Here is a 24,654-nt window from a genome sequence, read left to right as displayed (position 1 = left end):
GTTTGTGAAATTCTTGGAGAGGACCAGAGTCCCCCTCTTCGGAATAATCAGCAAAATGTTATCCTTGATCACTCAGTGGCATTTACATCAGAATTTAGAAGTTATGCTCTGGTCTAGAGGGTTGGAAAAGCCAGGTCTGTTTACTGAAGGAGAAAGGAATTTTTTAGAAAAGAATGCACCCTGAAGGAAGAAAAGTGGGTTCCAATGCTTCCAGAAAAGTGGAGGTCACGTATTTGGTCTGGGGACATGACTGAGGACCATAGGATGGGCATTGCCCCATCATTCTCCAATTTTCTGTTGATGGCTTGTGCCAAAGCCTTCTTGGTGACCAGCCACCTCCTAATTATATTCTGTCTGACAGACTGTACTTTCCTCAAAACTGTCTTATCTTTTGGCTCCCAGGCCATCACTTTCTCTTGGTTCTCTTGTTATCTCAGAGTATTTTTGATCTCCCTCCAGGATTCTTTCCTCTGTACCCCTTAATCTTTTGATGTTTCTCAGAATTCTGCCCTTGGTTTTCTTTCATCCTATATTCTCTTCCTAAGTGATTTCACCCACTTCATGTTTTCATGACTAGAACATCAGTTCCACGTGGGTTGAGGATTTCTCTTTCTCGCAGATGCATTCCCAGCCCCTAGCAGAGTACCCGTCGTGTTGTGGGTGTTCGTGAAATATTCAACGAAGGAATGAATTGCCATGCACAGGGAAAATCTAAATGTAACTCTAAGAAAACCTGGACACCTTGAGTCCAGTTTAATGTAGTGAACATTCAAAAGAAACATACATTCGATTTGAGGAAAAAGCATTTGTAAGTGTAGACTGGCTGGAGCTATTCTGGAAGTCAATCTGGTAAATTTTAGTTGAAATAAGTACGGGTACACACCAGGGCTCCATACCTAATCAGGTCCCTGGTTATAGAGTCTAGGAAGAAAAAAATCTCAATCTGGGTCCGTACGAGAACAGAAACAAGGATGTTTGTTCTAGCGTTATTTGTGGTAGAGAGCGTTGGAGGCAGTCTAGGTGTCCTTCCTGGGGGAATGTGACATAAATGTGGCAGAAGAACAAAGGGGACACTGTGAAGCAGCTGGAAACAGATACGTAAACACAGAGGCATGCATCAACCTTGAAAATGTCGTGCTATGGAATGAGGTAAGGAACAGAACGATATCTATTATTCAATGTCACTTATGGAAATTAAAAATATGTGCAGAGAGCCACAGGCGATAGTCTATGTCTGGAGCTGGGTGTTGGCTACATGGGTGTACACAAGTGTATCAAGTCAACACGTTGTATCGTTAAGGTTATTGCCCTCTGCCAGACATGGTTGTATCTCAAAGCAAAACAAAACAAAACAAAAACCAACCCATGCACACAAAATAAGATGCATTGTATGTGAACACTTAGCGAAATGTAAGGCTACACATCAGACACTTTAGAAAATTGCTTATGGTGGGAGGGATGGGGCTACAAGGGAATGCATGAAATAGCTAATTTTAAAAAATCATGGGGTGCATGGCTGGCTCTGCTTGTTGAACATTGGACTCTTAATTTCGGCTCAGGTCAGGATCTCAGAGTCGTTAGATGGAGCCTCATCTCTCTCTCCCTGTCCTTCCCCCGGCTGCTGGCATACCCATGTGCTCTCTCTCCTTCTGAACAAAACAAAACAAAACAAAACAAAACAAAACAAAACAAAAATGGGGCTTTGCATGAGCCAGTGATGATAATGTACTGTGAACTTACAAGTTTCCTCCGTATATCAGTCTATCTATAGAGTTGTCTACACTTGTGATGTCACCTATGATACATCTATGTGGATGGTTCCCCAAATATTATCCAAAGCCCTACTGTCTTCCTGGACTCCAATTCAACATCTCCAGTTGCCTTCTAGGTGCCTCTGCTGGGTGCTTCTGTTTTGCATCTTCAACACTAAACAAACCTCTTTAGCTTCCTTCCGAGATGCTCCTTCCCAGCATATTGAAATCCTAGCGACTAAAGGAATCTCTGTGCCTGTCCAAATGTTTTAGATTGGAGTTTTGGGTGAATAGCATTGGCCTTGCCTGGAGGCTTGTTAGAAATGCAGAATCTCAGGCCCCACCCCCGACTCACTGACTCACAACTTTCATTTTAACAAGGTCCCAAGAGATTCGTGTACATGTTAAAGCTTGAGAAGCACCTGCTGTGTTTCTTGTTTATTTTGTTAGTTTTGCTCAGATGATTGGGTAGAAATAAGTGGGGGCTCCCCTCCAGGAGTACCCAAGTGAGGTTAAAGACATGTTCCATTCACTCTTTGTGAGAGTCTGTCTGTCCGTCTGTCTTGCCAGGGTCTGTTCGATGGAGAGGAAGGCATCCCGAGTTCTAGCCTCTTCTTTGCCGAGTGACCTTGAAGGGGCCAATCTTCATTATGCATTTCAACAGCACTCTGTATTAACAAAGCACTCCACCATCAATTTATTAGTGATTCTCTCTCAAACTCTTTGCATCATCTTTCCAAGCAATAAATCGTGGTGGATTTTCTTTGTAAGCCATAAGTGGTTATACATTGTAAACAAATGGGTTGAAAGGTAACATAGCAGAAGCGTGTTTCAATTTTCCTTCATCCACCTTCCATGCATCACTTAAGGAAGAACCAAGTGCTCCCTGGCTGAATTGTGTATCTAGAATATAACCCTAAACAGAGAAGAACTTTATGTTACACGATAGAAACCATTAGTCTAATAACTCTGGGTAGGTTTGACAAGGTGGTCTGTCAGTCCAATGAAACTGGGATAACGGAAGTCCAGTCTCAAGAAAATTAAGCTAATGCCTCCCGCCCTCTGACTGTACGCTTATCACTGCTGAGCTACCGTGTCCGCACAGAGATGGAGTGTATTCTGCATTATTTGGGAGCTGCCTCCGTTTGAGCTGGACATCAAACAAAACCATGCGTATGTAGTCTGATTTTTCGCCTGCGTAAACTGGTTCTTTTTATTTATTTTTATTTTTAAAAAATTTTTTTTAACTGATTCTTGTAACAGGTTCCTCCTTGCTCAGAGCGAGAGCAGAGGGCAGCTCTAAAATGCCCTCTCCGTCTGCATGCATCTGGATTCTCTCGAAGCTCTACATCTCTCTGTCTTGCTTTTCGGCAGTTCTATGCCTGGTTCTTTGGTTTCATGTTTTAAACTTCCCCTTGAGTCCAGAGACTTCCTTTTTTTCAGAGAGACAGGCTGCAGTTCCCTTTCGCTTTATATCCACAGCCTCACAAGAGCCTCCCCTCTGCCCATACACAATCCGGGCCTCCCTTTACTCCCCAGCCCCAGGTAGACACCACAACCAGTCCTGACTCGACCTCCCTCCCAAGAAGGTCGGATGTCCCCTCTTCATGCACGTCATTGTCAGGCTTCTTAAGTGCACCCAAGATAGGAAACAAAATGTGCAGACTTCTGATTTCAGGGCCAACTCGTCAATTTCTGGGATGGTGATGCTCTGAAAATCAATGTTTTGATTATGTTTGACTCCCAGAATAAGACGATTTCAAGACAGAATAAAGAAGCAGCAACTGCTGACCCACTGAGAAACCTACGTATTTATCATTTAAAAAAAAAAAAAGAGGAGTCAGCTGTGATACAGGTGAGAAGGCAAGTTTCAATGTCTAATACAACTGGGGGGAGGGTGGATAAGAAGAAGAGAGTGAGTGAGACAGAGCCAGGCATCGAAGAACCTGCTGACCCCACCAGAATTTCATGAGCACTGTGCCAGCCCTTAGTGGGGGAAAGCAATTATTTTAAGAACATCTGTTTAAGGGTAACATTGTCATTATCCTTTTATTTTTTTAAGATTTTATTTATTTGACAGAGATCACAAGTAGGCAGAGAGGCAGGCAGAGAGAGGAGGAAGCAGCTCTCCGCTGAGCAGAGAGCCCGATGGTGGGCTGGATCCCAGGACCCTGGGATCATGACCTGAGCTGAAGGCAGAAGCTTTAACCCACTGAGCCACCCAGGCGCTCCTGTCGTTATCCTTTTAATGGTGCTGCTCCAACAATCCAGTTAAAGTAGTCCTTAAAAAATAAAAAAGTGCTCTTTTTGCCAATACAATGAAGGCATTTTGGAGAGGCAGTTGTTGTTAGTTCAGTTTATAAAGGCTTTTTCTCACTGTTTTAGAAAAGAACATTTTTTGCAAGTGTGGTGGTATAGTGCGGCAACAAGTCCAATATAGGCATGCACAACCAAATGATTGTACTCTAGAAGGTCTAGGAGGAAATGCACACACACGCGTGCACGCACGCGCGCGTACATCCCCCCCCCAATGCAAAACAGAGCTTCCTCTAAGATCCAAACAAATCTGTTTCACATCAGTAGAGAGTAAGTGGAAAATTACTGTGCTTTCCAAATAATAAGGGGAGAGATAACGTTGGGGAAGCTAACAGGAAGTTTTTCTACATGCAATAAATCAGTTGCCTTCTAAGTGGCTTACCTCATCCTTCTCTTTGTCCGCGCGGGGCAACGACATTCGCCCGACACCAGGTGATTCCAAAGTTTAGCTAATTCAAGGAACTTGAGGAGGGAGCTGGAGAAGCAGGAGTAGAAAATAGAACAGGTTACAATGTTTAGGACTTGCCCAGCCATCACTTGAAATCCAAAACGAACCCACAGAATCGGATTCCTGAAAACAGCGGGAGCCTGAAGGCCAGGGTCCCTTCAAAGACTTTGCTGCATGTCTGCCGTTGAGAAGCCCGGAAACCCAGAGATGGTGTCTCTCTGGCACTATGCAAAGGCTCCTATTTAACATTAAATAGGGCTGATATGAGCAAAATAGAGAAGTGGTAAGAAGATTGCAGAAGTACATTGCCCCGGAACTTAGGACCAGCAGATCAATCCCAATTTGGGGGCACACTTGAAGATGGGGTTTGTTCTACCCAGATCCCGATGATTCTGTTGCTGTGGACACAGCACGGACACCCCTGTGATCAGGGTTATACCTTTGCAATGCTTCCTGGACTGGAATTTCAATTGTGTTGAAAAACAAAACCCTTCTCCTTACTGCAAACCACGATGTAAAGGACCCCTGTGGCTTGTTAACAACTACTCTGTACATGACCTTGGGTGACTCACTCTAATTTGGCCTTAGATTCTTCAGCCACAAGAGGAAGGACTACAGTCAATGATCTCCAATATCTTCAGGCTTTTATGCTCCGTAAGACTATGAGTGCAGTAAACAGTCCGCCTGTTTATGGAAGTTTAAGTCAAACCAGGGAGACAATGCAAGCACGCAATGACACTTGTCAGTGCACGGCCACGTATGTTAGATGTCAGCTGAATGACACAGGTGTTCATTTAATGGCCAAGGTGCTCTGCCCACAAAGCAAACCCTCCGGTGACCTTCATCCTCCTCTAAATGTGTATGCCTTACCTCGCTCCTGCCTCTCATGGCAAAATTTCTAGAATGATTAGTCTTCATGTACTGTCTATGACCTCATCTTTCATTCAATTCTCAACACACTGAAATTTGGCCTCGTTTCCCCAGCTCCTCGACAACTGTTTGCTACCAAGGTCACCGTCAATATCCAACTTGCCAAATCCCATAGACTCTGGTCTCCTCATTTTTCTTGACTTCTCTGTTTTATACCGTAGATAAGTTCATCTTAAACTTGTCTCCTCCCCTTATTCCCAAGTTTCCATTCTCCCTGGTTCTCCTCTTTCCTCGGCTTCTTCTGGTTCCTTTATGGGCATCTCCCCACTGCCCGCTCTTGAAGACCATGTGGCTTCAAGCTCTGTTCTTGGCTCCTGCTGCATACCGCCCTCTCTAGACAAAAACCATGCAATTCCCCACAAATGCTGCTGACTCCCGTCTGTCTCTCCAACACTCACAGTATCCCCCAAATTGCATCCCAAATCCAACTTACAGCTTTTCCCCCAACATACGTATCACCATCCAAAACAGTTCCTAACTGTTGCTCAAGGTAGAAATCTGGGAGCCGCTGTGATTCCCTTGCGTTCCCTCATCCTGCTCCTCGTGTATAATCTATTGTGGAGAGCTGTCATTTCCACCATCTGCTTGTCCCCTCCTCTACATTCTGCCTATCCCTGCCCTGGTCCTCATCATTTATCTCTGGAACTTTGGCAATAGCCCCTGACCATCCGCCTGAGGCTTTGAGTCTCTCTCTCTTGCACATCATTCTCCCCACTGACACCACTGACACCAGTGGACTCTTTCTCCCCCTCAAATGGGATCATGTTGAACATTCTTCGCCGGAGTCAACTCTAGCTGATGTGTGTAGGAGTCTGTCGGCAACTTACTGTGAAATCCATAAAAGAAAAAAAAGATGGATTGCTAGATGGATCAAGAGACTGATGGCGGTGCGGTAGAGTTTTGTTTTTGTTTTGCATTCTTAATAATTGCTAAGCAAATGCATATATGATCTTAGGATGCCATTCAAGTTTCCCAAGGGCTGGACATCATAATATACTTCTGTGTCCCTCATCGCTCCTAATGCAGGAACGGGTCAGAGAAACTTCTTTGCCCATGTTTTGGCAGAAACTAATGGAGGATACAGGCACCTGGGCTCAGTTGGTTAAGCATCTGCCTTTGGCTCAGGTCATGATCTCAGGGTCCTGGGATTGAGTCCTACATTGGAGTCCCTGCTCAGCAGGGAGCCTGCTTCTCCCTCTCCCTCTGCTGTTCCCCCTGCTTGTGTGCACCCTCTCTGTCTCAGTCTCTCTGTCAAATAAATACATAAAATCTTAAAAAAAAAAAAAGAAACTAAAGGAGGATATCATTTTTACTTAGCCCTTTGTCTAAGCTCAAAGTAACGATAAGGAATACTACAGAAAAAAATCAAGATGTATAAGAAGAACATATCTATACCTTCAGTTATATCTATTTTAAAAATCATTAATTGAAAAATGCTTTTTGAGGCATTAAGAGTTCATCTACCTACCAAAAAGTTGGTCTCCCCTCTCTGTTTTTCTTCGCATAAGAGATTAAAACAGAAGTAATCTTGAGGCAATTTTCATTTTGGAGAAAGTACAATGACAGATTATTTTGTCAATAGTAAGCTGTTAACATTGAGGTGTGTAGGTGTTTAAAAGGAATTCACTGGAGCCCCACTATGAAGCACTATTTGAGTTCCGTGCTTTGGAATCGACTATGAGACTATTTCCTAATAAGGCCTCTTTTAAAAAATTTTAATTTTGTTTTATTGAAATTCAATTAATTAACATATAGTGTATTACTGCTTTCAGAGGTAGAGTTCAGTGATGCATCAGTTGAGGACCCAGTGCTCATTCCATCCCGTGCCCTCCTTAATGCCCATCACCCAATTATCCCATCCGCCCACCAACCTCCCCTCCAGCAACCCTCATTGTTTCCTGTAGTTAAGAGTCTCTTATGGTTTGTCTCCCTCTCTGATATCATCTTATTTTTCCTTCCCTCTCCCTGTGCTCCTCTGTTTTGTTTCTTAAATTCCACATACGAATGTAATCATATGATAATTATCTTTTTCTGATTGACTTATTTCGCCTACTAAGCCCTTTCTGCCACTTCAATAAATACACACCTTTGGATGGTGTTGAATACACCCTTTTATATAAAATCCTCTTCTTTAGAGAACGGTACTGTGGTGAAGACCAGGGAAAGTTACGCATTTCCTTTGCAAATAACACAATGCTAGGGATATTTATAATATCTAAAAATAAGAAAGGATTTATTTCGCATCGCACACGTTGGCTGTAATCTGGAACTCTTTTGTCACAAGAAATCGGAACCAAGCATATCCTAGTTCCAAGCATAATTTGGCATTATTTTATTTTATGTGGTTCCAATTTCTTGGAGTGAAATAAGTCCAATTTGTTTTTCATGAATCCAATTCAGGGTAATCTTTCCAACAGAGTTTGGCATCGGGAAGAACGCTGAGGAATGTATGTGGTTAGGGGTGTTGCAAAAGGGGAATTGGTCATTAGTGCTGAATTCATACTAGTGAATTCTCTGTGGAGTTGCAAATAATTTTTCCTCACAACCTGACTTCCAGCTACCTTGTTAATTTTACAAAAACTCCTTCTTCAGGTATCTGAAAAACATAAGCCAAAAACCAGAACCCAAAACAAGATAACCTTTCCCCCCATTTTTGGTGTCAGCATAAAACATATACTGTAGGAACATGAGAGGAGAGCTATTAAGCAAGTCTTCTTCTGAGGATATAGACAAAGATGTACTTTTACCAAATGTCAAAATTATGTTGTCAGATTTGATATGCAAGCCACAAAAATGAATTTATTGCATAGATTTCCATGGTAGCAGTTCTCTGGGGGAAGGAGTATATTTGGTTAGGGAAATAGTTTGCAATCAAAGTATTATTGCTTTGGGGGCAAGGAGGATGCCATTCAGAATAAGACAGCAGCAAAACATACTGATAAAATTTTAGTTACTTATCACACTGTTAATAGAAAGTTACGTGTGATTAAGTATCAACCATAGTTTACATTCTTACTATTAGAAACTGTGGCATTAGATTTGGGGACATGGAAGAGTTTTGTAGGAACAAAGCAAAAGCAAAAGCGTTCATGGATCTTCTGGAAAATTCACTCTATCACTTGTGTCTGAGGCACAGTGACCTGAGAACGTTGCAAACTACTCTTCCACTCTGATTAAAACTACTAGTCTTTAACTGGGGCATTCTTGACCAGACTACATAAACTAGAACAACCCCAATCCGACTTCAGGCTAACATGTCTATTGCTTCCATAACTTTGTGCAAAGAGTAGAGACTTTGCATTGAATAGAGCTGGGATTACCCAGCTCTTCCAAATCCCAGCTCTTCTACTCACAACCTGGACGGTGCTGGACAAATGACTTGATGTTTGGAGGCCTCAGTCTTTTCGTCTGTGTAAAGGGTGTAATAACTCTTAGCTTTTAAATGTTATTGAAGGTTTCGTAGCATATCGTTCAGTAGGTTCTCGATAAAGAAGGCCCTTATTGCTGTGGTAATAGCAGCAGATTTGCTTTTGCTCTTAGGGTGACGGCGGCAGTTCCCCCAAATGATATAGAGGTGGGTACAGAATTTGGGGGGCAGAATTTTGTCATGAAAACCAAACCTGTTTTGACATTCCCTCCTAGTCTCCGCAAAGTAGATCCTCCTAGAAACTGCTTCTTCTTGGGTTACGCTGTTTCTGTCCCCATTGTGGGAGGACACCAGGGCCGCTATTTATAATATTAAAATACTCCTGGTCGACTGGGTGGTGCAGTTGAGCTTCTGTCTTTGGCTTGGGTCAGTGGTCCTGGGGTCCAGGATGGAGTCCTGTATCGGGCTCCCTGCTCAGCGGGGAGCCTGCTTCTCCCTCTGCCTCTGTCTGCTGCTCCCCCTGCTTATGCTCACTCTTATGTCTGTCTCTCTCAAACAAATAAGTAAAATATTTAAAATACAATAAAATACAATGAAGTATTAAAATACTCCTGAGTGGCGTGGTGGATAACATCTGTCTCAGATCCCCTGAGTGGACTTCCCCCTTTCTTACTCCCCACGGCCTCATCCCCCTGCCATGGTTATCATTAGTAACCAATTATTCAATCAAACACTCTTCTGGGAGTTGCCGTGAGGTGTTTTGTGGGTGTGGCTAACGTTCGTTGTCAGTTGGCTGTGAGGACAGGAGATTCCCCTTGATCATGTGGGTGGGCTTCATCAAATCAGGTGAAAGCCTGGAGTGTGAAAACAGGTTTTTCCAGAGAAGAAATTCTGCTTGGGACGTCAGCATCAACTCTTGCTTGCTGGCCTGTCCTACAGATTTTGACCTTGTCAACCAGGGTAATTGCCGGAGCCAATTCCTTAAAATCTCAATCTCTGTGTCTGTCTCCAGCCAGCTCTCTCGCTTCCTGTCTCTCTCTCTCTCTCTCTCTCACTGGATGTGTCTGTCTCTCTCTGTGTGTATATGTATTCATATGTGCCGCAGTGCCCAGTACAAGGTATACATAGTACATACGTACACATATATGCATGTATATATCCTACTACTTCTGTGATTCTGGAGAATCTTGAGTAATACACTCCCTTGCTGCCTTTTCCCCCGAGATCTTTCCAGGATCCAGAAGGGCAAGGGTTAAAGTCTGCTCCCCTTGCTCTGTCCGGATTGGTCAGTTTCCAGGCTGCACTGGTTGCTACATCTTTTGAAACCACTCTTGGCTCCCTGAGTGTGCCTTGCCCGGGAAGGCACAGAGAAGGCAGAGCTTCTGGAAGCTGGATTTCCTCTTCCCCGAAGCCTTTCTTGGTGGTCTGTCTATCATCCCAGCCCCGGTGTTCCATGTCAAGGAGGTTTCAATTTCTTGCAGAAGAAATTGCACTGCTGATAAACATTCGCTATGGAAAGGTTTTCTTTCAAACCCAAGGGAAGGAACAAGATAATTTCCCCTGGTTCAGGAAAGTCAGAGCAGAATAAAGCTACTTGAAATATGAGCTTGATAAAAATAATATTGTCAGGATGAAATAAAAATGAGGACTTGGAGACAGTTTCATTCAAACTCACTTGATCATATATAATAAAGGCAAGAGAAATCGGGTCGCGGCGGGGGGGAGGATTTTAACGCGCTGCCTTGAATCCAGCCCAGCTCTGTGCTCGTCATTCTGGCTTTCTCTGGTAGAAATGTGAAAGAATCACGCGGGCAAGGACTGTTAGTTGATCTCAGGGGTCTGGGTGGACAAAGGAATCTGCTGGGTCCCCAGTTAGAAGCAATTCTCTGAATTCAGGTTAACTTTGCTCTTTCCCGCCCTCACAAACAAAAACCCACAACTACTCTGTGTTAGTAGAGTCAGTCCCTAGAACGTGGGACACTGATACAGATAAAATCTACAGGAGCCCGAAGGCCAGTTTAGAGGGTAAAGGAAGGACACATTTCTGGTAATGTTCACATCACCATCACTCTGAGAGCTCCTTTATATCAGAAGGGAGAAATTCAGTGTTTATTTTTAAAAAAGATTTATTTATTTGAGAGAGAGAGAGCGCACATGAGTGCATGGGGGTGAGGGGCGGGGGGGGGGAGGGAGAGAATCTCAAGCAGGCTCCAAGCTCAGCCCAGAGCCAGACGTGGGGCTCGATCTCTGAACCCTCAGATCATCACCTGAGCTGAAATCGAAAGTCGGACGCTTCACCGAATGAGCCACCCAGGCGCTCCCAATGTTTTTTTAAGGGTGCACCTTATAGTGTCTGGGTATCTGCAATGAATGCCGTTTTGTTCCCCCCATTCATCCTGGTGGGATCCAGCCGTTTAGATCTGATATGTGAACCTACCTGGTAGGTTTTGCAGCGATGCTCTGTGTCCCCTCTTTATCCCAGAATATTCCCGGTCACACGGTCACTTGTTTCCCTTTCACCCCCGCCGTGGGTGCTCCCAGGCCTTGGAGGCCCCATGTCTGGTTCCCAGCAGATTCCCACGTATCTCTCCCAGGCCACCCCCTGGTATCTGGGAGCACCCCTCGGCCCCTTCTCTGGGAGCCTCTGCCCCGTGCTGCAGTGATAGTCCTCCCGTTTGACAAGGACTCCCTCCTTGAGTAAACTTTGGTGAGGCTCCTTTGAACCCTCTTCTTGGCCAGGCCTTGTCCTTGGCCTGCTGAGCCCAGTTGAGTGAGACCCCCCCCGCCCCGCCCCACTCTTGGTATCTAGTCAAGCTCCTCCTAGTCATTGTCCAAGCGCTGACCCCTCACTCACCCACGGGCCATGAATCTCTAGGGGTCTTTGCCACGTGGAGAGTCAGGCTTGACTCTGTCCTGCAGGCTCTCTCCTCCACCACGGCAGCTTGAAAGCAATCTACCTTGCCTTTTTTCAACAATGGTGGGGCCCAGTTTCCCTCTGGTACTGTCCCCAAGTCCAAAGCCCACTCCTTTTCTGTCTGTGGCCCTATGTGGTTGACAAGGGGGGGGGGCATTCATTTCCTTAGGAAGAAAAGGCCACCTCTACCCCCAAGGTGAGTCTAGCTTCCAAGAGGAGCCAGCCTTCTCAGGGACGTGTTGGTATCCACACAGCAGCTCCCGGTCTGGCCCCTCCCGGAGCCCCAAGGGACTGGTTTTGCCATCTGCCTTCATACTTCCTGCAGCGCCTGGCGCACCAGCCCTCCCGACCCTCCCTCCTTCCGCCTACGGTAGGGCCCTGCTCTGGCTCTCACCAGCCCTTACCTGTCCCATTACGATGGCCTCCAGACTCGTCATCCTCACATCTGCCCTCTGCGGAGTCCTCCCTCTGAAATCAAGGCCTCATGACTCCCTCCTGAGTGCTCCTTAATGGCTCCCCATTGCTCACAGAGTTGAGCCTTGCACGTGGCCCTTGGCCGTTCTCCATGTAATTCCTGCCGCCTTTCAGCTTTACACTCCGAGTAACAGCCCTGAGCGACTTGTCTTCCCTGGGACTCCCGGTGCCCTGCCGTGTGGTGTGGAAGAGCCAAGGGCATCCTCGACCTTATTAGGAGTCAGGGAAACTTACAGAAGAAATACGAGACATCCTTTCCCGACCTTGGAGGTGTAAAATGGGTATATTCTTATGTGGGTGAAATGACACTTGAGGAGAGAGGAAGAAGGTGTTTTGGCCCCTGGGTCTATGCTTGAAATTTCCAAGGCAGCCCTAATGGGGAAGAAAGCGCCAACCAGGGGGCAGCTGGGAATTGGGCCATTACTTCGAACCCTGATGTCTTGTTCGACAATTCCCTTTCTGTTCTCTTGCCTTTGGTATTACCTGATCGTCCCCCAGGTTCTTCTAATGAGAGAGGAGAAGGGAGAGCTGGTTGATTTCGGGTCAGCACTCACCATCCACTCGGTTTCTTCCCAAAGTGGACTTGATGAGAAATCGACGGGTCCACAGTTATTTACAATTTTGAACGTTCTGGGTGTGAGGGCCAAAGCAGCTGGGGGGCTGGCTGAGACAGCGACCACTTGCATGATTTCTGGTCCCCGACAGGCTGCTCCGAGTCTCTAGACCCTGGTGTTGGGAAACTTCGACTCCACAAGAGATAGACACTTCTGTCTTTTTATTTCGATTTCTTCTCTTTGCTTATGGCCCTGTCCAGGGCTTGAAGTCTCAGGCTCCTTGTTCAGCTGGAATGTTTCTGGATGTCTTTCCCGTTACCGTGACCCTCTTTCCTTCTGAGCTTGCGGCTTTAGGACGTGTATCTCTCTCTCTCTCTCCCCCCCTCTCTTTTTCCTTCTCCCCTGAGTCCTCCCTTTTTTTCTGGTGCATTGTCATTTCTGGTTAGCTACCATAGTTAGAAAATCACTCTGTGTTTCCATTTCTTTATCTGCGGACAGTTTCGCCAAGCTTTCATTGTGCTGTGTGGTGGGGCTCAAGATAAATGAGGCAAAATTCTCACTCCTGAGTCCAACAGTCGTAAACAATAGAAATCAGGAGAATGAAACCATGGAAGGTGGAACATATGCATAAAGGAGGAAGCAATTCTCTCTGCCTGGGGCATTAAGGGAGCCCTCCTAGAGGAGGTAACTTTGAGCCCATTCAATTCCAGATCATCCTGATAGAGACACCAAGAGGCTGGTGTATCCACACCCCCAGCCCAAGCCAGTCTAGAAGGGTCCATGCCAAGCAATTCTCAGCACACTAATTACCGGCATGCCCCCTCCCTGATCGTACTCTGTCTAACTCTGACGGTGGCGGGAGTGAGATGAAAAAGCTCAAACACGGTGGGTTTGGAGATTCTCCTTCTTCAGTGTGATCTCAGGCCAGAGCAAGGGGTTCAGCCTCAAGTTTCAAGCGTGGAGATCCTCTGGGCCTCACTGTCTTGCCTTCCCCCGGGGCTCCCGTGCCCTGTCCCGGCCCGCGCACGTGGGATGGGACCCCTTCTTTCGACACCGATGTGAATTTGTGCTCCTCTGGCCGAGTGCCCCCGGCTGTATTTGGCCTGAAGGGGTTGGTCGGGAAAAGTTCCTGAGGAGTCCTTTCCCTCTGCCCCTTTGGCTTATGATCTCCCTACCTAGGAAGACCTATAAAATGCAACCAACGCCTCATTAATTTTAAACCAATCTCCCCATGTAACCACTCGTCTCTGACGGCCACAATTAACCCCCACTCCATACTCCTCTCCTTTTGTGTTTGGCTGGCTGACTCCTTACCCGCCTGCCCTCTCTTAACGGGAACCCTGGGAGTGTTGCAGAAGGTTCAGTAAAACTCCAGGGGGAAATGCTCAAGTTTACAGCCCCTTCTTTTTCTACATCTCTCTGGACGCTCCCCACCCCCCTTTCATTCTGTACCTACTACTTCCAGACCAGACAATAATGCTTTAAATGTGCCGAGTAATCAGACTTCCTCAGGCGGTGGCTTTGACCTGGCAATTTCCTCCCTACCTTCCTCCTTCGACTCTCGAACTTGGGTCTTCCGCTCCGTGACGCGTGTGGGTCCCGGTGATGGCATGGGCATCATCGGCTATGCGTTTCCCCCAGCAGGAAGGAGGAAATTCAAGAGCTGGGCTTTTCTTCACAGCTTACCAAACCACTATTTTGCTTGCTGCCGGGGCCCCTGGATTTCTTTGTCTTGCCCGGGTCCTGGGTCCAGCTTCCTTTATGTGTCACAAAGAGCAAAACATTCCCTGTGGCCTCAAGGACCTGAAAGCTCTGTTTTCTCCAACCTACTTTATCTATCTTGTATTCTCTTGCACTTGGCCCATGGAAGGTTTCAAGGCCTTCTCTGTGTCCATGCAGCCCGTGACCGTGGACGCCCAGGGGAAGGCGTTATGGAGCCAATGTCATTGTCTTTGCCTCCCCTGGGCTTAGCCCGCAGCACTGGCTTCTGACGACTTGCACGTGTGATTTATGTCTTGGGTGACGGGAGGACCCGGCTAAGACCCGACGAGGTGTGGGGGGGACTTAATTCCCCGGGTGGGGAGAGACATAGTAATTATGGTAAATGCAATAAGGTGTCTGGAGAAAAGCAATCATGTGAGTGCAGACAGCCCAGGCCCCCGTGGAACCTGAGCGGGTGTCCCGGTTCCCTGAGGGGCTTAGGGGTCCTGCAGTGCTGACAAAACCTTGGTTCTTAACTCCCTGTGCGCTGGAAAGGACTAGAAGGAGACAGACTTTCCCCCTGCACCCGGTGGCGGGCCATGAGTTCCGCCTGCATCAAATGAGAAGCAAACCATCCATGACGCACGCGGTGTGCCGGTGGTCTTTCCAAACTCGCTGAGGAATTCTCTGTGTCTGTTTTCTGCTTTCCTTCTGTCGGGCTGTTCTTCCTCCCGGCCTGCTCGCGGTGGCTTGTCCTTGACCATTTTCCTCCCCCGCTCCCTGCCTTCCTCCCAAACCTGTCTCTGTGCTTCCTCCTACCTTTGCTCCTTTTGCCTCCCCCCATCCCTCCAGTCACATCCTGCCCCAGAGCAAGGGCTGTGTTTGAATTCGAAATAAAAGCAGATAAAGTTTAGGACAAGTTTGCCCGTGCAATATTTGGGACGGACTTACACTAAAAGAATTATTCCTTGTTCACTTGCAATTCAAAGGTAACCACACATCCTGCGCCGTATCTGGCACCCCCCCTCCCCCCACCAAAGATCTAAGGCCGGTGGTTGGTGTGCCGATGGCTGTGGGTTTTTGGCACCCCCTCCCTCCATAATTTTGGGTCTTTTGACAGGCGACGATCTATTCTTTTCCTGCGGCATTTTTTCCCTTCTCACTCTCAGTCCAGAGCTAACGAATCCTTAGCCCTGTTTAACCCCGGAGCCCTGAGTTCAGGTGTAAGGTGGTTACCTCAGGGACCACGGCACAGGACGGGTCCCAGCCCCACATGTTGACCGTCAGCTGGTCACCTGGTCATCCATGTGCTGGTCCTTTGGATGAATCACCTCAAGTCATATCCACAGCAAGTCCTTGACACAGATACTCCAACTCCGTTTAATAGATGAGACTCAGTGTCTGAGTTACGTGCTCAATGGCACACTGGATTCGAACCCTAGCTCCCATTTTGTTCTGAATTCCAGACGTTTCCACCCGGTGGAAACTCTGTGAAGACATTTTCTGTGAGGAAAATGCACTCATTTCTGTCTTGATGTAGAGCTATGTCCCAGTAATCCTAAAATGGACCCATTCCTCGGCTCCCTGGGGAATCATTTCCAAAGATTAATACTGTTTGGGACCGGGTCTGTTAGGAGGGAAATGACCAAAGTATTTCCGCACGGGGGGGCCATGGCTTTGTTCGGGAAAAATGGAGGTAAACTTGTAAGACGCTCTCTAGATTTGGGCGGGGTGTGGGGGAGAAATGTTCAGGAACTTTCTGATCCAGTGCCCCCTGGGATTATGGTACCTGGCGTGGGACGCCAGGAAGGAAGGGTCCCACGGCTGGCCAGGCCTTCTTTCTAGGCAGTTCCTTCACAGCCCTGCTCCTGGGTGACTTTGTCCTCCCTCCAGACTCCTTTTCTTTCTCACACACTTTTTTCACTTCCCAAACCCCCTCAACCTCAACTAGCCTCTCTCCTGGTAGCGCCAGGGAAGTGTTCTCTCTGACGCCCGCTTATCTGAGAGTGTTGTTTTAGCTTTAATGCTTGACAGCCCTCTTAGATACAAGAATTTAATACTATTTTAAATCGTCTATCTCTGGCGAGGTTAGGTCGTGTTGTTCTGTGACTTAAAATTGTATTAGCATTTTCCTCATTTGTGAAGAGCTCTGTTCCTGTAAGCCATAAATACCGAGCGGCAGATTTCAATGGATATGAATCTACTTAAAAAAAAAAAAAAAACGAGAAGGGAAAAAGAGAGTGCTCCGTCTTTGTCCCTATCCTGGTGCAAGTTTGTTTTCCTAATGGGGTATTTTCCAAGGGCTCTTAGTGCTGTGACTTTATGGGATAAATGTGGTGGAAAAGGGCACACTCCCCATGCAGAATATCCTTTTTTGCTCTCTTCTGCTCCTCTGAGCTTTGTTCTGAATACACAAAACCTGTATTTGTGACTGCCAAGAGGCCTTCTACTGTGAGGGAGAATGCATTGTAAATCAGTCTTTCACAGCTGGTTAACAGGCAGTGTCTTTCTCACCAATAATTACGGTTTGGCTTTGAGTTGAGAAGGTTGTTTTTGGGGCAATAAATTGTGATGTCAGTTATCCTTCACTCTCTTTGCGGGTGAGTCCTGTGTCGGAAATTGGTGTTCTTAACAGTTGAACCTCTGGGGTCTCTGAGGGTTTAGCAGCTGAAAATCTTGGAGTCCTCTTCTTTGGAAAGAGAGGAGACAGAGAGAGAGAGAGAGGGAGAGAGGGAGACTGAGATTCAGAGAAGGCCTTTTTGTTTTCAACTTTGACGATGGGAAACTTAAAAGGAGGGAAGGGAACTCTTCTTCTTAAACGTAATTTATGGTACAGAATTTCACCAAGATTGTCAACTAATAAGAACAAAAGAAAACAAAATCAAAAGTGTGTGCAGTAAGGTCATGACCATCTGATCACTGACTTTCTATAAAACCCTTTGTACACTCACGTCTTCTGGAAAGCATCCCCCTCCCCCGACATTTGGATCATCACTATGTCACACTGTCAAAGTTCATGAGTAAGAAAATTCCAAGGAGAGTAAGAGAATCCGAGCTCTTCAGTTCATGGAAATCATTAACGCAAGACCTCGTTCCCGGCATCGAAGTTTGTTTTACCGAGTGGCGGGTTGGGATGTGATTATTTTTATCGTAAAGCTATGCTGTTTTGTACGTCTTCTCTAATAGCTGTTTTTGACACTGTGATTCTGATCTCTTTAGGTAATCATTATCAGGGATCATTTGCAATTTCCCCAAGAGAGAAAAGCCATTCACTCAGATTTTAGGCAATCCAAGGGAGTTGGTAAAGCCTGTGGTGGCCGAAGCCTCAAACTCGTCCATGTCCAAGGTTGTGGCTTCAGGTCTAATTTCACATAAGGTGGGGGGGGGGGGACGGATTATTCAATACATAAGGGCAAAGCTGCTGAATTGGGGCTTGGCCTATTTTTGTTGTTGTTGTTTTTATTTAATTTCAGCTAACATACAGTCTGATATTAGTCTCAGGTATACAAAATAGTGATTCAACTCTTCCCTACATCACCCAGTGCTCATCACAAGTGCCCTCCTTGCTCTCTGTCTCCTATTTAGCCCATCCCCCCACCCACCTCCCCTCTGGTGACCGTCAGTTTGTTCTCTATAGCTAAGAGTCTGTTTCATGGTTTGCCTCTCTCTCTCTCTCTTTTTGTCCCTTTGCTCATTTGTTTGTGTTATGCCCCAATAACGGGTCCGTGATTAAAGGAGCGAGACTGATGCAAAGCAAAGGTCAAGCAAAGCTTTATTTCGCGCCAAGCATCAAGAATCTAACCGAACGTTCGGGGCTGCACCTCTTACAAGAGAGGGCGACCCTTCTCTGTTTCACAGTCTAGCTTTTAAGGGCAAAGGCCATGCGGTTGGGCCTGGCCACGCACAGGTGACCAATGAGATTGTAACACACACAGGAAACTCCACAGTGACGCTAGGTGACCAATTGAATTATAATTTACCCTAGTAGACATTTGAATCAGCCTATTACACCTTGATTAGGATTGGCGCCAAAAGGGTTCCCAAAGGGCGGGGGCCCATGCTCCTTGGTAGCTAGGGAGACAGTATGCAACCCCCTACTGATCGGATGTCTCCACCTGGCCTGACCCATCTTTGTATCTGGGCATTGTTACCTGGAGCTGGTTTCCGGGACCGCCTTTAAGTGAATCCCCTGGGGGAAGGGGAGCAAGGACAGTTCAAGGGCTAAACAACAAGGTTTTGTTTAACCTCAATGAAAGCCTCTTGACAAAATATAAACATAAAATAGGTCCTTACAGTTTGGTTTCTTAAATTCCACATATGTGTGAAATCATATGTATTTGTTTCTCTATGACTGACTTATTTTGCCCGGCATTATACCCTTTGGATCCGTTCCCTGTCATTGCAAATGGCAAGATTTTGTTCTTTCTTATGGATGAATAATATTCCATTCTGTGTGTGTATGTGTATATCTAGACACATCTCTTCTTTATCCATTCATCCATCGATGGACACTTGGGCTGCTTCCATAATTTGGCTGGTAGATAATGTTGCTACAATCATCGGAGTGCATGTTCCCCTTAGAATTAGTATTTTTATATCCTTTGGGTAAATGCCTAGCAGTGCAATTGCTGGATCGTTTCTATTTTTAATTTTTGGAGGAAACTCCATGTGGTTTTCCATAGTGGTTGTACCAGTTTGCATTCCCACCTCTTTCTGTTTTCTATGCAGATGGGGCATGGTAGAGATGGGGCGGTTTCACGGGTAGGGATTCCTGACTGATGAAGCCAAGAAGTTTCCCAAGTGGGACAGCAGGACAGCGTGGCGAAGAGGATGAGCTCTCACATCAAGTCAGTCCTGATTTGCGTTCTGGCTCTGTTTCATTAGCTGTCACCATCTCGGGCAAGTTACTCTGCCCTTCGTTTCCATTTGTAAAATGGATAGAATAATGCTAACAGTAATCAAGCTCTCTCTGCCTTCCAAATATCTCCGGAAGCTTGTTGCTTCTCACCGCTCCCTCTGCCACCATCATATTCCATCTGGATTATTACCTGAGTCTCTTAACCAGTCCCTCCTTCTCTGGCCTATTTATAGTAGACAGAGTGAGTCTTTGAAAAGATGAGCTCAGAACTCTCCCATGCTTTCCCAGCTCATTGAGAATAAAGCCCAAGCCCTCGTCATGATTTAGAAGGTCCTCCTTGGTTTGGCTTCTCATGACTTCTCTCTTCTCACATTTAAATACTCTCCTCTGGATCCTGGCGTTAGGATTGCTTTGTTATCCTTCGAGCACAAGAAGTAGGTTTCTGGCTCAAGGAATTGGACGTGCCGAAATGTTCTTCCCACATATCCATCCCTAGGGCTAATACCCTCATTTCTTGCTCAGATGTCTCCTGATCAGTAAGGCCTTTGTTGTGCATCCCCCCCCCCCCAAGAGGTTGCATTTTTCACTATCCTGTGCACTATGCACTTATAGCTTTTCTTCAACTCTGGAGTGCAAGTTCCATGAAGGGAGGGTTTTTGTCTCTGTTGCTTATTTCTGTGTCCCCTGTACCTGGAACAGTGCCTGGTTGATTCCTACTTGATAAGTAAATTAGTAGCATCTGCCTAATAAAGTTGTTAAAAATTAAAAGATAGAATACTTGTGAAAGGTTTGGTACAGTGCCTTACACATAGTAAGAATGCAATAAATGTAATAAATGTACTATTATTAGTACTGTAGAGTTTAGTAACAGGAAAATCATTTACGAAAATGGGGATTTAACTATAGCAAATTAGCAGAGCCAACTGGTGGGGAGAATCTCACGCAAACTTCTTAGCCGGGGCCTGGATTATCTTTGTACTTCTTCCCTTTGTGTCTTTCTTATTTTAATAGTAAGACACAAAAGTCAGAGAAGAGGAATAAAAATGAACTCAAAAGGCATACTGAAACAGTTACCACAAACAGCATGGGTTGGTGGGGACAAGTAAGTGCCTTCCAGGTGGGGCAGCTGAAATGACAGGTAGGGATCTATGCTGCTTGACGTCATAGGCTTGGGGGGTTACTGGCAGGAGGCACTGAGGTCGTGGCTCCCGTCTCCTAAGAGTCATGGGGTTAGTGCTCACCTTTTATTTTTTAAAGATTTTATTTATTTATTTGACAGACAGATCACAAGTAGGCAGAGGGGCAGGCAGAAAGAGAGGAGGAAGCAGGCTCCCCACTGAGCAGAGAGCCCTATGTGGGGCTTGATCCCAGGACTGCCAGGATCATGACCTGAGCCGAAGGCAGAGGCTTTAACCCACTGAGCCACCCAGGCACCCCAACGCTCACCTTTTGTACCAGTGACTTATTGCTGTGTAACAAATGATCCCAAAACTTAGTGACTCAAAACAACAATAATTTATTTATTTATTTAAAGATTTTATTTATTTATTTGACAGACAGATCACAAGTAGGCAGAGAGGCAGGCAGAGAGAGAAGGGAGGAAGCAGGCTCCCTGCTGAGCAGAGAGCCTGATGTTGGGTTCAATCCCAGGACGCTGGGATCATGACTTGAGCCGAAGGCAGAGGCTTTAACCCACTGAGCCACACAGGTGCCCCAACAATAATTTATTTTTAAAAAATTTTTCACAGTTCTGTGGGTCAGCTAGCCAGTTCTGCTTCTCCTTACATTAGCTGGGGCAGTGGTGGTGTACCTATCTGGGAGCTGGCTGGGGCCAGGACGGTTGGGAGGATGGTTATCTGAGTTTGTAGTGCTGGCTGCCAGTTGGGAAGCCTGGGTTCTCCTCCACAGAAGCTAGCCTAAGCGTCTTACCTTGGTGGTTGGCTTCCAAGGGAGCAAAAAGATTCAGCAAGGTCTCTTAAGGCCCGGGCCTGGAATTCACAAAATACCACTCTGCTTGCATTCTACTGGTTAAAGCAAGTTGCAAGAGTCCTTCTCCTGCCGGGAGGAGTGGTGCACACATGGGCATACGGAACCGAGAGGGTGGTTGGACGCCATCTTTGTGGATGATCAACTGTACCCTTTCACATGTACCAATCGACGGATCTTATTTTGAACCTCCTGTAACTCTTTCCTTGGTTCTGGGGAAGCTGGATTTCACAGCCATAAAGTTACAAGGCCAATAGTCTCAGTACACAGCTTTGTACAGAGGACCCTAACACCTGCGGTGAGGGGTACAGTTTTTCTCTTTGCTTAAAAAAGGAAATTGTCAATAATTATTGATTGGAAGGCAATTGCTTGGAAGCTTTAGGCTCTGTGAGGTTTTTCTTTTTTTCAGATTGCACAAGTATTTATCAAGTTCCTCCTACAAGTGAGAGGCCAGCCACGCTCTCTAATATATCACTTAATGCTCACAGCAAAACCAGTGGGGATTTTGGTGATTCAAATGGAAATTATTCACCCCGTTTTTTGAATACAGGATGTCATTTACTCAGGGTTACATGGCTAATAAAAGGCAGAGATGAGAGTCAATGTAAACTTCTCATACCACACATTTTGTGCATGTTCTGTGACACCCCTCAGCCTGTCTCTTAGTGGGTAAAGAAAGTCACAAAGGATTGAAGATGGGGAAAGAGAGCAGTACTTATTTTGGCCTATGTAGTTGAAATGAGTCATGGTTCCATTTAATACACAAAGGAAAAAATCGGCATCATACATGGACTTTGGAGGCAAAGCTGTGTAGTGTACATTGGGCAGGATCATGTTTTGGGGTTTCTGGAAGTTATGAATTGAGTTGTAAGTTTTTATTTCCAGGTGGGTTAGGTCTAGCTGCCCATTACAGAAAACCACAAATAACAGTGACTTAAATAGGATGGAGAGTTATTTCTCTCTCACAAAATGAACTCTGGAGGCAGGTGTTACACAGCTGGCATGTCTACTCTGTAAAGCTAAGGGCCAGGTTTCTTCTATTTCTTCTTCTACATGGACCCGTGGTTGGAGGGTCCAAGTCATTTGTATTTATAAGGAAAGACAAAGGAAGAAGGAAGGGAACATTCTTTCATCTCAGATACTTTCCAAAAGGGGCACCTGGGTGGCTCAGTTGGTTAAGTGTCTGCCTTCAGCTCAGGTCATGATCCCGGGGTCCTAGGATCGAGCCCCACATCGGGCTCCCTGCTCAGCAGGAAGCCTGCTTCCCCCTCTCCCACTCCCCCTGCTTGTGTTCCCTCTCGCTGTGTCCTTCTCTGTCAAATAAACAAATAAATCTTAAAAAATAAACAAATAAATAAAATCTTAAAAAGAAAGATTAAAAAAATTGATACTTTCCAGAAGCTGCACATGACATTTCTGCTTTTATCGTATTGGCCAAACACAGTCACAGCCCGATCTAGCTAACAGGCTGGCCAGTAGCCAGTTAAAAATTGGGGTTTCTATTATAAAAGAAGGAAAATGCACCCTGGGAGACAAGGAGTTGTTTTTGATATGGTAGATGTGGTTTGTAGAGGGAGAGTTTAATCAATGCACAAAATAAGAATACAAATTTATGGAGTTACTGACAATTAAAGGGGAACGAGAAAGACACTAATTTTTTTCCTTACGTGGGTCTTTTCTCCAGTAGAAAGCCACTCCCGTGTTGACCTTTAAACCTAGCGTTTGGTAATGGTATGGGGTGTTTAAATTTAGATGCTTCCACAATGGGCTCCATTTTGTGAAAAAGGAAAGTCTGCTTATCACCATTTCAGATAAACCACACCCATGGCGTAAGCCATCCTGTTTAGGCCACATAGCCAAATGTGGTCCCTTACTGTCACCCTGCCGTGGAGAAGGAGGAAACAAACACATCTATCTAGCACAGACTTTTTCAACCTACACCTGGGAAATGAAAATTGTAAATACACAACGATAGACTTTAGGATCACTTATGTTGGCAAAGCGAGCAATACTTGAACAAAAAGTATGCCTCTTGGCTTGTTGCTGTGGTAGTCAAGACAAAAGGACGCCTAGGTGAGGTATATGAAATGAATTTGTTCCGTATCTGTTCTATGTTTGGCTTCCCAATGTCCGCCCTAAGCGCTGAGGGCATCTTCAAGAGTGGGAGATGCATTCCTGGTCTCCTGGACATTAATAATACAAGTGAGACAAGATGAATGTTTAGCTAGATTTTGAAGTAGGAGTGGGATTTGGCCAGAGATGGTAGGAGGGACATGGTCAAGGTGGAGGTTTGGAGTTTATCTGCACATTCACACCTGTGGTCCCGGCGGGAGGAGGCCAGCAGCCGGGCTGTAGCAGAAGGCAGCATGGGGGTGAGGTGGGTGGGGTAGGGTCACGTAGAAGACCTCCGAGGCTATCCCCAGTTTGTACTTCGCTCTATCAGCAATGAGGATTGATGGGCGACTTTAGAGCATGTAAATAATGAGAAAAGTATAAGGGTGAGGAATATTATGGGGATGGATCACCCTCCCGCTCTCACCTTGGAAAGAGATCCCACAAGGAGACACAAGGGCAACACCCAGGGCAGTAGACCGGGAAGGCAGAGTACTGCACAGATCCCAATGGAGACTGGCTGGGCCGTGGAGACGGGGTGGTTGTTAACAAACTGTGGAATGTTTCAGAGAGTTAGAGGCAGTGAGAAATGAGAAAAGATGTTACTGAACATGGTCAAGGGTGACCGCTGACATTTGAGGGCTCCGAGGTTCGGGGTGCCAGGTGGTGTGGACCAGACTGTGGGAGGGTGAGGAAGGCGTGAGTGCTCAGGAAAGGCGATGGGGATGGTGTGAGATTCCTGGAGCCAAAGGAGGGAGGAGACGAGGGTCCCAGGAGCCTCCATCACACCCACAGGCTGAGATGGGGAGGGGGACAGATTTCTAAGCAGAAAGGCCAGGATCGGGATCTGCAGAAGGTATGGTCAGGGGGGGTGAGGACTCTCAGGTGTTAGGGCCGCTGCCCCTGGAGAGGAGGAAGTCCTCTGTGCTCCCAGGGCTGGTAGGATACCAGGCCAGAAGGGAAGCCGAGGAAGCAGGCTGGAGCTGGAGGCAAGGGTGAGGTGTGCAGGGAGCTTTGCAAGTCTCATAAATGTGCAAGCGGGGATGGGCAGGCATCCACAGATCCTAAAGCAGCAGGGAGGTGGGACACGTATCCTGGACTGGGGGCAATGCCGTGTGCGTGACTGCGGAGCACACGGGCCATGGTGATGGCCTTGGCTGGGGCTGGCGGGCCTGGGCAAGGACCGGAAGGACAGGATGCAGTCTCGTGGGGGCGTGGAGCTTCCCAGGTCCGTCTCTCCTTC

This window comes from Martes martes (assembly GCF_963455335.1).
Source record: "Martes martes genome assembly, chromosome: 6".
Taxonomy (NCBI): Eukaryota; Metazoa; Chordata; class Mammalia; order Carnivora; family Mustelidae; genus Martes; species Martes martes.
Note: the sequence above shows the minus strand (reverse complement) of the source record.